The sequence below is a fragment of the Mytilus galloprovincialis genome, chromosome 13, assembly GCF_965363235.1.
Source record: "Mytilus galloprovincialis chromosome 13, xbMytGall1.hap1.1, whole genome shotgun sequence".
NCBI lineage: Eukaryota > Metazoa > Mollusca > Bivalvia > Mytilida > Mytilidae > Mytilus > Mytilus galloprovincialis.
The window spans coordinates 52,017,915-52,032,791 of NC_134850.1; positions in this window are offsets into that span (position 1 = coordinate 52,017,915).

The following is a 14,877-nucleotide window of genomic DNA, read 5'->3' on the forward strand; positions in this document are numbered from 1 at the left end:
AGTTGTACAGTAGGTACATGTATTAAGTTTTGTTGACATATTTCTTTTTTGTAATATTCCTTCATATAGTTATCAAACGTACCAGGCTTAAAATTTGATACGCCCGATGCGCGTTTCATATTACATCAATGGGTCCATGTTTAACAATATTTAAGCTTGTTTTAATTTTGTTCACAAATGCTGACAACTGATAATTTTAATCTTTTATATGAACTCGATGTGTCCTAAAACAGAACAACATTAAGTATGAACTCTACATGACCTCAACATATTATATGTTGATACTCATTTATCAACAATCAGTTATTTATACATGCATCAAATAAAGTCCTCATTTTAATATGATAACATCCGTTCACAACTAATTAAAGACAATTTGATGGATATCTTATTAACCAGTGACAAGGTTCAAAACCTGCCAGTGTTCCTTTGCAACATGATAGCATAATTATTTAATTTGCATTTAGTCGTTGTCTTATTATTGGATACAAGTAAAATACGATGAACATTAGTTTGTTTTGCTTCAAAAGGTTTGGTGATGGCAATGTAATAAGAATAATTAACAGTGAAAAAGATGAAAACAATCAATATTGCGCAGACAAAGAGTAAAAGTTTCAGTCAGTGTGAGTAGAAAACGAGTATATGTTTACTATAAAGTTAAAATTATTAATGTATTTTGATATTTATTTGCATTTCTCTGATATAGTACATATGCTAGGAAGTCAAATAATTATGTACGCGTTTTTTATCTAACTTCATCAACTAGTACACTCAAACATGATAGCCAGCGATATTGAAGCTTAAACGTTTGCAATACGTTTGTGTTAGAAAGCTGACAAATACTCAGCCTAATGACTTACTCGCATTTGCCAAACTATCCAGTTAAGTCTTCTATACTAGATTGACGCCATCGAACTCTAAATACGTCACAAGAATTAATTTGATCATAAGAAAAAAGTTGGAATCCTACTTTATGTGATTATAATTGTTTCGTTGATTTCTATGGAGTTATGAAAGTTTATTTAATGTAGTGACGTCAGCCTATATCACTTACTCGTCCGATCGGTCACAACTTTTATTTCAAAAGTCAGCCGAATATGCTCATCATTTAATTAGAAACCATATTATACTAGGGTATTAAACTTAGTTTGCACATCAAAAACGTCCGTAAAATAACACGAAACAAACCCTTGATAACAATACTTAGTTTATCACATATACGAATATGCATTTGAATGTACAATTATCAAATTACATAACATCATGAAAGTGAAAATTTTAGCCCTATGTATAACTTTTTTTATATAGATTCATTTTGAATACATCAACAATGATATAATCCATTTTGTCAAGATTGGCAAAGAAATCAATGCGAGGAGAATGTGTTTCAGTGATAGAAGTTAGGTTACACATTGTTTGTTTTTACAGAACATCAATTATAAAATATACTTTGTATCGGTGTAAAAGTAAATCCTTCATTCATAAAAGTAAAAATGTAGCTTCAAATATGACATTATAATACCTTTTGCCATACGGTCTGTATAATGTATACACAAAATTTTTCATAAATATTACCCACATGAGGCAACTATTGTAAATTATACAAATAATTAAACACAAATACTACAAAATATATTTATTCAAACTAAATGCAAAAGCTCACAGAAGATTTTTATCAAATTAATGAGTACATGTTTTACAGTGAACGTTTTGATTCTTTGGTTTAAAATAAGATTTATACTTTACGACAGTTTAAGTGCAATTTCAAATGTCGTTCATAAAATAAAAAGTGAGTTATGTTGTGCATCTTTGTGAATGACCTTTGCTATAAACTCATACAGGTTCATTGTAAAATCATTGGGTCTTTAAGCACTTGCTTGGTCGGGGACGTTTCGTCCCCGAGGGTATCACCAGCCCAGTAGTCAGCACTTCGGTGTTGACATGAATATCAATTATATGGTCATTTTTATAAATTTTCTGTTTACAAAACTTTGAATTATTCGAAAAACTAAGGATTTTCTTACCCCAGGAGTAGATTACCTTAGCCGTATTTGGCACAACTTTTTGGAATTTTGGGTCCTCAATGCTCTTCAACTTTGTATTTGTTTGGCTTTTTAACTATTTTGATCTGAGCGTCACTGATGAGTCTTATGTAGACGAAACGCGCGTCTGGCGTATAAAATTATAATCCTGGTACTTTTGATAACTATTGGTAGACATATGAACTCAGGGGCGGATGCAGGAATTTTCGAAAGGGGGGGTGCTAACCCAGGGCAAAGGGGGGGGTGCAGGGGGGTGCAAAACATATGTCCCGATACAAATGCATTGATCGGCAAAAATAAAAGGGGGGTGCGCACCCCCGGAACCACCCCCCCCCCCCTGGATCCGCCACTGGACCTTCAAAACTTGTCAATCAGAAGGGATATTATTTTATCCGAATGTATCCTTATTCTTATTTATTCAATGAATAAGAACCTAGAAAATAAAACACTTTTAGAATCAATTTAAAATAACGATATGCACCATCAATTCTATTTTCTTTCACTGCTTTTTTTAATTCTCTTTATTATTATGATCACAGTTAAGATGGAAAACATTAAGTTGTTCTCTGAAATATTGGTTATTATAAAATTATTTTTTATTTTTTTTTCTCAAAAAAAGTGCAACCATGAAACGTTATAATACGTTTATCAAAATCACTCTGAACATTTGATGACAACACGAATTTTGAAGAAAGGCGTTTCGGCGATAGTTAGATAAGATGATATAATCTTTGCCTTAAAATCAATTAATAAAAAAGCAACACACAACGATCCAGATTTTATTTTTTACATTTCAGATTCAAAATTCAAGATTTATAACCCTTTAAATATTCGAGGTTTTAGTTCTGTATATACACCTGGCTGTAAAATACTCCATAGGCATTGATATCAGTTATATACAACCTATCTGGTCATCAAAAAACCAATAAAAGTTAAAGTAAGCAATTGTAGAACTAAATTCACAATATAACGTTGATATGGTCGCGTTTAAAAACATATTGACTCTTGGAAAAGCGAAAATGTCCTTCCACCCGTACGAAATTCATATCATTGGAACTGTATTTAAACAACAAACATATTTTTCATAATTTATTTCTATTTTACTAGAATACACTTGAAAGTATGTCTGATAACAGTCAGTTCGAACCTGAAAGCGAAGACGAAGACAGAGTAAGTTGATGTATTTATGATCGTATTAAAGATAGATTTACAATCGAACCACGTCACTTTCTAGGCCTCACATTTTTCTTTAAGTTTTGTAATATATTATTGGAGAAATATATCTATCTATCTATAGATCTTTCCTCAACTGAGGTAAATTATATGGCCTTTCAAATACCGTTTCGATCCCTAACACCACTGAAGAGACAATAATTGTCGAAATCCTATGTGGTGTACAAATTTTGCACCTCATGTTTTCGATATACCATCTTTTCCGCAAGATTATTGTTTTCTGTTTGGTAATAAATTTATTTTTAAGATCCAAGTTACATCTGGTTATCAATTTTTTTGACAATCGTCAACGACAGTCAGCAGGATTTAAGAACATCAGTTGCTGGACCTGTTAGTCAAATGCGTTTTGTTAAAATATAGTGTGAACTTTTTGGTCTTTTAGAAAATTTTGTCTGTGTTGTATTTAGACCCCTCTCTCAAAGAACATTGTTTTACATGTTACACGTATAAAAATTGCGATCTTTATGCAACGCGATCATAGGTTTGAACATTGTTTTTAATTTAGACTTGTTTATCTATTAATATATTTATTAAAGGATTAAACGCCTTTTTACAGGAAATTATTGGTATATAAACTGGACCAATTCACTCACAAACAAATGATATATTTGTGAGTGACTTGGTCCAGTTTATACACCAATAAATGTTATTAAAAAGGCGTTTAATTCTTATAATTAATTAAAATTAGAAATCAGGAATATATTTTCCACACTTATAACCTCTATCACACTTGAATTGTATATTTGTGTCATTGAACATGCCTGGTGCATGAGTATATTTGTAGGTTTACGTAAAAATATGTACTCAACATAATTTGCTATCTGATAAAAAATAAACTACAAAAACTCCTATAGTCACTCAAACGAATGCTTTTTTGTTTATTATTTAATTTAACGATTGACGTGTAATGAAAATAAATGTTGTTAACGTTGGTGTTATTATCGCCGCCATCTTGTTTACATTGGTTACGAAAAGAAGTTTCGTCAACGTCGTCTATCGAAAGATAAACAACGGCAATATCAACTACCGGAAGTCCGCTCGACCAATCATATCAACGTATTCCCTAATATGCAAATCATAGAAGAATTATATATATATAATGAAACTTATCAATATAAATAAATATCTGGATATTGTTTCTCTTTACTAGAAGTCTAATATGTCAGTTCAGTTTGTATTGGACAGTGAAGAAGAAGACAAGGTAAGTTAATACTCGTTGAACATTGTATGCCTTTGTCACTGAAAAGGTATAGGCATATAAGATATAGATGACACATGTTTTACAAAACTGTACACATATACATTTCTCCGATATGTGACACTGCTGGTGGAACTTATAGTAAAATGTTGATTTTTTATGATATAAAATACGATTTATATTCCATGGGATTAAAAATTGCAGAATCATTCAGACTTTGGTGATGAAAATTCAAAGTTTTGTAAACAGTTAATTTATAATTATGAATAAATCAGTGATAACTCAAGTCAACACAGAAGTGCTGACTACTGGGCTGGTGATACCCTCGGGGAATTAAAACTTCACCATCAGTGGCATCGACCCAGTGGTTGTAAATAAATGCATCATAGATATGGAAAGAATTTTTTCCATGAGGTTATTTTTATTGTATTTAACCTTGTTTATTCTAGCATCATTGATGAGTCTTTATAGACTAAACACGCGTATAGTGTACCCTACGTTTTTGTGATATAGATACATTCACATTTTTCAGGAATCAATGCTTATACATTGTATCTATTACTAACACTATTGTTATGGTGCCTTTTCAAAATTAAGCATTTTCTTAATTAAAAAGTGTTAAGGTTAGTTGCGTTAACCACGTTATCATGTTCAACGATACTTTTATAATTCTAAGTTCACAATTAATTGGTCCGAAAAATACAAATATAACATGACACGTCTGTGTTAATATATCTGAAAATTATCTGTTATTTTCAAAACTATACATATTTGAAAAAAGTAACACAAAAATACTGAAGTCTGTGGGAAATTTAAAACGGAAAGTCCCTAATCAAATGGCCAAATCAAAATCTAAAACACATCAAACGGATGGATAACAAATGTCATATCACTGACGTGGTACAGGCATTTTCGAACTTATTGTTAAGTTTATGTATACACAAAAGTATGTTGCCGATATTTTTAACAAGAAGCCTAATTCTAGGCACGTTTTGATTTACACGCATAGACATTTGCGAATAATAATTTTAAAAAATCATGTAGTAAAATAGATAAAATCATACTATATTAAAAACAAAAATGGACAAGTTGATTGTAATAACGTTTTAAATATGTGAAAAAGCCAATAAAAATTAAACAAAAAAGGGAAAATACGTTAGTACTTCAAAAACATTAACAATAATAGACAAAATAAAATAAACGGAAAAAACTAACGAATGACACTTACCAAAAAGGCAATTCTGGATAATCATAGGTTTGTTAAGTGTTCATTTGTTACTTCAACCAAATATGAAGAACTAGATTTTACATTACACGGTATATTGCTTGTTCTTTCAATTTCTCCACGTAGATTCTTTCTTAATTATTAACATCAATTTCATCAGCAATCAAAACTGGGCTTCAAAGTTATTGTCAAACTGCCTATTCTTGAGGTGCAGGAGTTTCTCGCTACATTGATGGCCTTCGGCTGTGTCTGCTCTATGGTCGGATTGTTGTCTCTCTGACACATTTCCCACTTCCATTCTCAATTTTACCTTTAATTGTGATCGACATCAATACTAGTACCTGTCTGTAAAACTGTTCACCCTTCTGGACAAAAAGAACAGAATTTTAAACCCGTTGTATTGTATTCAAACGTATGATTTTCTGACTGGCCGATCCTCTTTGTATGGTCAGTTCTTCTACATAGATATTAGATATCACCTTAAATCGTCATTCACATCTCCTACATAAATGATGATACTTATAGCGATGATAACAGCCTTGTTACATGTCCTTCATAAACTATCCGCTCTCACTCTAAAAAAAAAAAATTACACAAGTACAACTCCTAGGACATTAATAACGGAAATTGCCAAATCAAATGGCGAAATCAAAAAGTCAAACTGTCAAATTCCTAACTTAGTATGCATTCTCTAATGTAGAAAATTGTGGACTAAATCTGTTTTTATTTAATTAGCTGAACATCCCACATGTATGATAGTCTCATAAAAATCCATTATATTGACAACAGTGTGTGAAAAAAAACCAGACACAATTCATGCAATTGGTAAAAATGTCAAATATTTGTGTAAAGCAGTCAATATTGTGTCACAATCTTAATCACTATGAAAACATAAATATGTCAACAAAGAAAAATAAGGGCTATTGACAAAGCACACAAGGAAAAACGAAAAGCAGGAATAAAACACTTTACTATAGCATTATAACTCAATAAGGGGAAGTAGTGATCAACCTGAAATTTATATTACGGAAAACAAATTAACAGTAAAAGTAAAAAAAAAAATCATTAGAACACCATAGCACACAGATAAGATAATAAGCAATATCAGTACCTTGAATTTATACTTCTAGATCATCATGTATTAGTTGTGAATATATGAATTATTCATTAGCAAGTCTTGGTATCTTTCAATGTTCCTTTTTAGAAAAAAAAAAGAAAAAAAAAGATATTCTTTAACAATTTATAGCTATTTAACTTGCTACTCAAACACTGGTGACGTTTTACAAAGTCTGAGTATTAGCTGCAAACTCTTGAATACCAAATTAGTTTGGAAATATCCAAAATGCAGGTGGCCTTCGTATATTGCTACTAATGTGGGGGAAATAGATAATTAAAAAAATAAATAAAAAGCGTCTCGTTAGTCAAAGAGTCTGGTACTTTGATGACTGCTAATGTCAAATTCGAGTTATAATTTTAAAAAAACAAGGCAGAGGAAAGTTATGTTGTTTCTTGTTTTGTTTTTATATACTAATGGTACCCAATCAGAAACGTTCGGGTTGTTAACGGAAAAAATACAGTAATAATTATTTTTAAATGTTAAATGAAATGATCTGGCTTCTTTGACCTTCAAACTTTAAGATGTGTCTGTTCCCATCATATCATAACCAATAAAAAAGGTGCTACTAAAATGTTCAATTACAAACACAGGTGTAGGTTCTAAATCTTGACGAAATTGGTGTCTCTTTCTCCTAGTTATAGCTGAACTAGCTTCCCTATAATATATAATCCGGCTTATCACGCTATTTATCATGTAACTCATAGATGAAATTAGGTTATTGTAATATCTGTGCGTAAAAAAGTTTAAACATGTGTGTAAAATATTTTGTTGATCCAAATCATGTAGACTTTTTTATGAGAAAACATATTAAAGTAAACTGCGTTTGCGACAGATCAATATATCAATTTGAGTCAGTGTATAATAAGATAAAATACATTAATAACTTATGCCATATACAGAATGAATGTTATAATTGTTATACACAGATGTCTGCCTAGAATAAACAGAAAGAAAGAAAAATAAGGTTCAATCTCATCTTGTTTCCGAAATTGTCTTAAAGTTATTCAATATTTTTTGCTCGACAAAACACAACGATACAGATGTAATTTCTGTACAATTCAAATGATTGGTTCAAGCGGTATAACTCTTTGAATGTTCAAGTATTCATTTCCAAATTACTTTGAAAGATTATTTTGAAATTTATATCACTACCAAACTTACCTTCACCACAGAATATATGTTATACCATAACAGATACATTTATCAATTGTAAGACTTTATTTAAAATTTTATATTGTTACGATCGCTTAAAAAAACATAGATTGACTCTTAAACCACGTCAGTGACCAGGTTACTCGTATTGGACACATATTTAAATGGAATAGTATTGAATGAAACAAAGCCATACAAAATTAGAATAACATTTTTTTTCATTTTAATCTTTTCTTTAATAGAAATCATGTGAAAGTATGTCTGCTATCATTCAGTTAGAATCTGAAAGCGAAGTCGAAGACAAAGTACATCAAGTACATCATGTAAGTTAATGTTTTAATCACAATGTGTAAAACTGACATTATGAAATTGTTCTTTTTTTCTAGATAAGTAACATATCTGTAATGTTTAGAGAACGTTCTTTTAAACAAACAATCGCTTATCCCATTAACACCAGCTGCTTCCTTAGTCGGTGTATGTTTGCGTCAACTTGTCTCTTTGTTTTTGGAAATAACAGAATACGAAACACGAATCAAAATTCATTTTCCGTTTTGGATTTCATCAGACCAAAATGAAAAACAAAGGTGTTTCCATTTTTTCGTTTTTGTATATTTCACAACAAAAAGTATATTTCACAACAAAAAAGAACAACTATGCGAATTGGATTCAATTTCTATTTACGGTTATTAAGTTTTGGTGTTGCATACTAGGATAATGTGTTGATTCTTTCTGTTATATTCAATGGAACTGAAACATGATAACGTAGTGCGGTTTCTTTCATGCAAATTATCTAAAGCTTGTTATTTCTAATGTAGACGTAAATCGTCTGACTTATTGAATAACATAAAGTGATAAATGAAACAAAGTCTTTTAATTTTTTTGCAATTTTTATATCAAAATATCAAACGGAAACCAAGTTAAAATAATACAATTACATGTTTTATAAGGATGGTTAAATGTATATATTGCATTGATATTGCCAACTAACCAGAGAGGTTATACCAAATAATTAGAAAAATTGCCCTGCTGTTTAAGGATATGCATCAGTTGAAGGATCATTATACATTTGTGGAAACTGCCACACCATAAGGATAAAAATTAAACTTACAAGTAGAAAACAAAACAACAACAAAAAACCCTCCTACACGCCGCTCTAAATGTACTGGTATGATAGAATGAAAAACCATCATTACATAAATTTGACACAAAAGAAATACTTACAATTGTCGTTTCAGTAGTTATATTACGTTAAAATTGAGAATGAAAAATGGGAATGTGTCAAAGAGACAACAACCCGACAATCAAGCAAACAACAGCCGAAGTCCAACGATGGGTCATCTATGCAGTGAGAAACTCCCGCACCCGGAGGAGTCCTTCAGCTGACCCATAAACAAATATGTTACTAGTCAATGATAATGGACGTCAACCTAAACTCTGAATTATACACAAAAAACTAAAACTAAAAACCAATTGTTTAGAGAACAATTGAAAGTAATTCCATCCATAAAGATCAAATTTGATATAGAACTATAAAAATTTAGTTTGAAATATCATATTCAGCGTGAAATGATAGCTTATTGTACACTGATTCTAAAAATATATGGTTTCTATACATTTGTTTTCTGAATAATAGAGATAATTTGTTAACCTTTGGTTTGAAATATGTCTCTTCCGGTTTTATGTGATTTACTTGATACTGATTCCGAAAATATATTGCTCAATATACTTTTACATTACATAAGTACAAAAATAGCTACTTCCGGTTAACACAAGGTCACATCCGTTTGGCTTGTCCATGGTCAAGTGTCATGCAACGTATTACAAAAAGTCCCATGTTTTATTATGTATACATATAAGGTAAAATCAAAGGTCAATATCTAGAACGTCAATTTAACCTATGACCTTGAGTTCAATTTTAAGATCGACAACAAGGACTTTCAATCAAAAGACCTTAGGTCTTAATTATAAATGGTTAATGAGTTATATCACTATATGCCTAATGTTTAATATAATAGTTATTCTCTGTAAAAACCAAAGAAATTCATGGGACTGTTCACACCAATGTCACAGATTTCCAAGATCTTTTCAATATTAAGCCCATATGATGCCCTGATAAAAAAATAACTTTGATTTTGATTTTTTGGGTATCTGTTGCCTTGGTTACAGGTCCCATATATATAAGCCCAGTAACAGAGTAGCAAAATCTCAAAATGCATCATTTTTCAACTTTCATTATTATTTTAACAAATATACATTTTTAGCCTGAATCATACTGAACAAATAAAGGTCTGGAATAACACAATAAAGTAAACAGACATTATATTGGATCTATTCAAAACACTAAAACTTGTATCTGAAAAAGACAGATTTTGCATTTTTTCCAAACTGCTGAAAAAGGCATTTTTTAGTAAATTTCAGTGATTTTTTTCCCAACGTCACATTTTATTGTTACACCTCCAACTAGATCTTCATATATCACTCGTTTACCAAGAAAAAATAGGGTGTGTGTTTTTTTTTTGTTAAAAAAGTCCAAAATTTTCTGAAATTTGGCAAAACTTGAAATTGCATTGTGCAGATTAAAAGAAAGTAAGTGGTTATATTCATCAGTTTCAAAGTTTTTCTTATTTCACTTTGTAAAACCATACTGATTAGAAATTGTTATGATACACAAATAATATTACTCGAAATAAATATCAATAACAGTTGCTATGGAAACACATTACAAAGAACATTGCAGTTGACTTCAGACCACAATTAATTCCCTTTTTTCATTAGTTCCCAATAACCATATGGGGTGTTTCTTCCTAAGTATTCTGGCTACTGTTTTCTTTGAAATGTTTACTATTTAAGTGGTCCTATCAGTTGCATATATATTGAAATAAGTAAAACATGTGGAACAAAAAGTTTGGTCCAAATGAAATTAAGGTAAAATTCACAATGGAACATCCCTTATTAAATGGCAAAATCAAAAGCTCAAACACGTCAAAAGAATGAATAACAGCTGTCATATTCCTGAGTTGGCACAGACATTTTCGTATGTAGAAAATGGTGGATTAAACCTGGTTTTATAGCTAGTTAGACCCCTCACGTGTATGACAGTTGGATACATTTCTAGAGGTTAGAGGTAAAACATGCAACTTGAGATGCGACTATGACAAAAGAATTGACTTTAACAAAAGAGATTAGCAGGAAACCTGAAATCAGTTTTTGTTGCAGCTAGATGTCAAATATTTATTCTCAGTTATGTCTGGAAGCATCTGAGAAACTTTAGTATACAACATGGTCTGTGTCTAGAATGAAAGTATTTATTTTTTGTGGCGCTAAGATTCAGCCTTTTCTAATGAATCAACTAAAGAACCAAATGAACCTTTTGGTAAAACTTGAGGTTTCTGTTCCTGGTTATTAGAACTCAATTACATTGTCAGTGAATGAAGGATATCTTTTATATTTTGCGGAAAAACAGTTATAATAATTTTCTTCATTATCTATAATCTATTGCAATAAACTGATTTGGAACTTTAAGAATACATATTCTAGGAACTCCTTTCTTCTTCTGAAAAACACCTCATTCTAACTGCTTGTAAAAATTCATTAACATGGCGAAATTCATTAACATGGTGAAATTCATTAACATGGTGAAATTCATTAACATGGTGAAATTCATTCAAAATCTGGAAACCGCTGGATTATTTCTAGAAAATATAAAGTATTTTATTTTACAAACTTAATCAAATATGAGTGATGAGCAATTTTTACTAGTTTATATAATTTTTTCATAATGATTGATGCTTACACAAAATTAAAAAAAACCCAAACTATTAATGGTTATAGTTTTGATTCTCTCATGGTTAACTTTTGAGTGCATTATTTACGCACTTTTTATACATCATTTACAGGACTATTATGGCATACCGTTGCCTGTTTGTCTATCGGTCATCAACATGTTGGACATGAACTAAAAAATGCTTTAACCAATTTGCAAAGATCGAACCATGACCTGTTGGGACAAGTATGGACACAACATTCAAGCTTGATACAGCTCTGAATTTGGATTTTGATTAAACATTTGACAATTAAACTATTATGGTTCAATATCCAAACTCTAAATAGATTAAGCATATCAAAGAACCCCAAGATTTCAATTTTTGTTGATATCAAACATGGTTATATTTTGGACCCTGATTTGGACCAACATGAAAACTGGGCCATAATCAATAATCTAAACACATGTTATCAAAAATCTAAACACATGTTTAGATTCAGTATATCAAAGAACCCCAAAAATAAATATTTGTTAAAATCAAACTAAGTTTAATTTTGGATCCTTTTGAACTTTATGTACATGTAGACCAATTTGAAAATCAGACCTAAAATCAAAAATCTAAATACACAGTTTGATTGAGCATATCAAAGAACTCCAAGATTTTTTTTTATGAAATCAAACAAAGTTTAATTTTGGACCCTTTGCACCTTAATGTAGACCTATTTGAAAACGGGACCCAATATTAAAATTTTAAATAGACAGTTATATTTGGCATATCAAAAAAAAACCAATAATTCATTTTTTTGTTAAAATCAAACTTAGTTTAATTTTGGACCCTTTTGAACTTTATGTAGACTAATTTGAAAATGGAACCCAAAATCCAAAATCCAAATACACAGTTTGATTGAGCATAACAAAGAACCCAAAGAATTCATTTTTTTATGAAATCAAACAAAGTTTAGTTTTGGAACCTTTAGACCTCAATATGGACAGATTTGATAACGGGGCCCAAAAATCACAATACATGGTTAGGTTCAGCATGTAAAAGAACCCCTTAAATTCCTTTTTTGTGAAAGTCAAACTAAATTTAATTTTGGACCTTTGGACCTTAATGTAGACCTATTTGAAAACGGGACCCATAATTAAAAATCTAAATACACAGTTCAATCGGACTTATCAATGAACCTCAAGAATTCAATTTTTGATAAAATCATAAGTTTTATTTTTGACCCTTGGGACCTTATTAATGTAGACCAATTTGAAAACGGGACCAATAATCAAAAATTTAGATAGACAGTTAGATTTGTTATATCAAAGAACCTCAATAATTCAATTTCTGATAAAATCAAACAAAGTTTAATTTGGAACACTCAATGTGGACCAATTTAAAAATGGGACCTAAAATCCAAAAACTTAATACATGGTTAGATTCAGCACATTAAAGAAACCCAAGAATTCACGAATAAAACCGCGTTGAAATGGGTCAAGAAATAAACAATTTATACAACAATAAGTAATAGAAAAGTATTGTTTCTGAGTCATATTTCTCCCTATTGCATAGACATTTTTAATTAAAAGAAAAAAAATGGCTCTAATTTTAGCCAATTGATGTTATAATCACTTGTAACCATAAACATTGGTATTAAGTATAGATCTCTATGTAGGACAATCCTATATATAGCTAGTTTGTGGGGGTTGAGTAAAACGTTTAAACAAAATTTTAAAATATTGATTGAGAAACTGTTGTTGTTGATTTACAGGGCAAAACCCTCTCCCCCCCTTTTGCCAAAAAAAAAGGGAAATCCTATATATACATGTAGCTAGTTTGTGGAGGTTGAGTAAAACGTTTAACAAAAATTTTAAAATATTGATTGAGAAACTGTTGTTGTTGATTTACAAGGCAAAACACTTTTCAATCTCTCTGTCTAAATAATACCTGTGATAAAATTGCATGCTACTTTTAGAAGTGATGTTTTTTCATTCACTTAAATTCTTGCCTGTGTTATTCACTCTGAAAAATAAAAGGTTCCTGATGACTTCATGTTAAATTGCTATTTCCCCTGTTTATTTCTAAGGAATATGTCAAATAAATCCGGTTTTGAAAAGTTTTAAAAAACAGAGGAACCACTGTAACTACAATAAAACTCAGTTATGGGCACATAAAATATTGACTCCGAGCAGACCTATACTGTTTCCTTCTATGTTCTTTGATCTCTAGTAGAGATATTTTTCATTGGCAATTATACAGCAACAAAAATATTATTTTTGTAAGTAATTGTTTCTAGGGGTTCAATTATATGTACCTGTCAAAGGCAGGTCACTTTATGATATAACATTTTCTTTCTTTACACCTTTTCATCAATAGTTTGCATTGATGAAACTTCTTTTAATGAATAAAATTGAGAGTTGATGATTTATTAAAATGATTACACAACCTTAGGAATATTGGAAGTCAGCACTTCTGATTGTGACAAATTTTACCTTTGAACTGATGAGTTATGAAATTTTGTTAAATGGAAAATATCCCTTATGTTAGATGTCTTGATGTTAGATAGCATTGTTCAGCAATTGCATAAAATACAAAGTTAAGTAAAGTTCATAGTTTGAATAGAATTTTCTTAAATTGATTGTTTTGGGGAAATACAGGGATAAATTATTTGCCAAAAAAATTGTGAAGAATAAAATAATTACTAAAGTGGGTTCATGTGGTCTGATAGCATACATCTTCTGTTGTTTTCATCTTTTCTGGATATGTTGGCAGATCCCCTTTTCTTCTTGTTGATTTAACCTATAAAATGATTTTTAATTCATACTAACTGGATCTATAATAAGCTTAAATATTTGCTTGTAAAAAAAAATTAAATAGCAAAATATAGATTTAAACAGGAATTAATTCCCTTTATATTCAATCACTGTATCTTAAAAAATATAAGGCATTAGCAGTTTTACAAAATATTTTCTATAGTGGAAGTAAATTGATATTTTTGATTTTGTAAGAATAATGATAATTTACACAACAGTTAAATTGATTCAGCTTATTTAAATGGAGAATAAACATAAGAATCAGCAATATAAACAGTAAATAAGTTTTGTGATTTTTGTTAAAATGCTTATTTTTTCATAGGCCAAAAAACATACAGTTATAGT